We start from the raw sequence: 2954 nt of genomic DNA on the forward strand, positions 1-2954 counted from the left end.
GCTGCTCCTAGAGCTGTTCGGTGAGAGGAAGAAGAAGGGCACGGCTAGCTCCTCTCTTCCCTCTACGTGGTGGCTAAAACTATCTGAGTCCAACCCTTTGCATGGGTGTCCCGGGGGGTTTATATAGGCCTACCCCTTGGGGGTACAATGGTAATCCGGCCTGGGCGTGGGCCCAAGCTATAAGTGTCTACGTCCGCCGGCTTCTGGGGCCCGCCGCCTGGTGGGTCCCGCCGGCTACCGGCCCCACCGCTTGGGGGGTCTTGTCGGGGGCTGGTTACTGTCGCCTCACCTCTGATGACGAGGGCTTTGTCGAGGTAAGCATGGCTACAGTGCCGCCACCTTGCGGGCGCTCACTGTAGCCTTACCTCGTCATGTCCGCTTGATGGTGCGCGCGCCCCGAGGAGGGGGCAAGCCGGCTGCAGGAAGCCGGCCTGACCTTAGGCCGGCTAGGGGAGGCCAGGCCGCCTTCGGATGTCTCTCTGACCGAAGGGGCCCGCCGCATCTGGGTCGTACAAGCGGCCCGTCGTGGATGGCATCATGGTTTGCATGGCAACGGTGCCTCGTCGGACAGGGGATGTCCGCCCTGTACGGCGTACTGTAGCCATGCTTGTTCTGAGATTCGAGGGTGGCAGGGTCCACTGTAGCCCCGCCTCGTCTCACCACTGTTATGGGGAGTTGACTATAGGGTGCGGCCCATGGTCGCCTGCCATAGTCGGCCCTGTTGTGGCGTCCCCCGAAGATTGTTTACAGCCGGGCCGCCTTCCGCTAGTCGGCTCAGGCGATAGCCGGCCGGAAGAAGGTGGCCCCGCGTCTTGGGCGCCTCAAGGCTCCGTCGGCCCATTGTTTTTTCTGAGGGCCAAAGGGAGCCGGTTAGGCTACCCGTGGTCATTTACTCCGACAATACTAGAGCAGGAGGTCGATGACCTAAAGGAGGAAAATTCCATTCTCAAGCATAAGCTAAGGAAGAAGGACAAGTCCACTTCATCATCAATGACTCCATCATCACCACCTCCGAAGAAAGAGACATAACTACATGGGTATGGGCACTCCCCTTGGCAACTGCCAAGCTTGGGGGAGGTGCCCCGGTATCGTATCTCCATCACACCTTTACTCTTATCGTTTTTCTTAGTCCAACCCTTCTAGTTATATCTTGATCTAGTAGAATAAAGTTTTCAGTATGATCTAGCTTTGAGTTTTGTTTTGAGATCTATCTATGTAATCGAGTTCGTGAGCTATATAATAAAGAGTAGTTTTGAGTTGAGGTCTTTGCTTTCTTGCTATGATCTTGAGGGAATAAAAATAAAATAAAGAATAAAAAGAAATAAGAAGATCATATGTTGATCTTATGGAGAGTAATGACTTCACATATAAAGAGTATGATGAACAAAAGTTGTTGAGAGTTCACAAACATAGTTTTGGCCATTGTTGCAATTAATAGGAAGTAATAAAGAAAGAGAAGTTTTACATATAAATATACTATCTTGGACATCTTTTGTAATTGTGAGCACTCATTAAAATATGACATGCTAAAAAGTTGATGTTGGACAAGGAAGACAACATAATAGGTTATATTTTCTTATATTTGAATAGAAGTTATATTGTCATTGATCCTCCAACATGTTGAGCTTGCTCTTCCCTCTCATGCTAGCCAAATTCTTTGCACCAAATAGAGATACTACTTGTGCATCCAAACACCCCTTAAACTCAGTTTTTGCCATGAGAATCCACCATACCTACCTATGGATTGAGTAAGACCCTTCAAGTAAGTTGTCATCGATGCAAGCAATAAAAATTGCTCTTTAAATATGTATAATCTATTAGTGTGAAGAAAATAAGCTTTATACGAACTTGTGATATGAAAGAAATAAAAGCGACGGACTGCATAATAAAGTTATTTATCACAAGTGGCAATACAAAGTGACGTTCTTTTGCATTAAGATTTGGTGCATCCAACCATAAAAGCACATGACAACCTCTGCTTCCCTATGCGAAGGGTCTATCTTTTACTTTTATCTTCTACCCTTATACGAGAGTCATGGTGATCTTCACCTTTCCTTTTTACACTTTTTTTTCTTTTGGCAAGCACTATGTGTTGGAGAGATTCACATATATATATCCACTCGGATGTAGGTTATCATAAAGTAGTATTGTTGACATTACCCTTGTAGTAAATGGTTGGGAGGCGAAACTATAAGCCCCTATCTTTCTCTATGGCCGACTAAGGCTTTGAACCCATAAGTATGGCGTGAGTGTTAGCAATTGTGAAAGCCTAAATGGTAGTTGAGTATGTGGACTTGCTGAAAAGATCTTGAATTGACTCCGTCCGATGTTATGATAAACTGCAATTGCTTCAATGACTGAGATCATAGTTTGTTAGTTTTGAATAAAGTTTCTGATTCATACTTTACCTTGTGAACGAATTTTTACTTTAGCATAAGGAACTATATGACATTATATGTTGTTGTTCTAAAGATGATCATGATGCCCTTATGTCCGTATTTTATTTTATCGACACCTCTATCTCTAAACATGTGGACATATTTTTCGATACCGGCTTTCACTTGAGGACAAGCGAGGTCTAAGATTGGGGGAGTTGATACGTCCATTTTGCAACATGCTTTCGTATTGATATTTATTGCATTATGGGCTGTTATTACACAATATAGCATAATACTTATGCCTTTTTTCTCTTATTTTACAAGGTTTACATGAAGAGGGAGAATGCCGGCAGCTAAAATTTTGGACTGGAAAAGGAGAAAATATTAGAGACCTATTTTGCACAACTCCAAAATTCTTGAAACTTTACGAAGAATCATTTTGGAATAAATAAAAAATATTGGGCGAAGAAAGCACCAGAGGGGGGCCACCTGCCATCCATAAGGGTGGAGAGCGCGCCCTACCCCCCGGGCGCGCCCCCTTGCCTTGTGGGCCACCTGGCAGGCCCCCGATGCCCA

This window comes from Triticum aestivum, chromosome 3B, assembly GCF_018294505.1.
Source record: "Triticum aestivum cultivar Chinese Spring chromosome 3B, IWGSC CS RefSeq v2.1, whole genome shotgun sequence".
NCBI classification, from domain to species: domain Eukaryota; kingdom Viridiplantae; phylum Streptophyta; class Magnoliopsida; order Poales; family Poaceae; genus Triticum; species Triticum aestivum.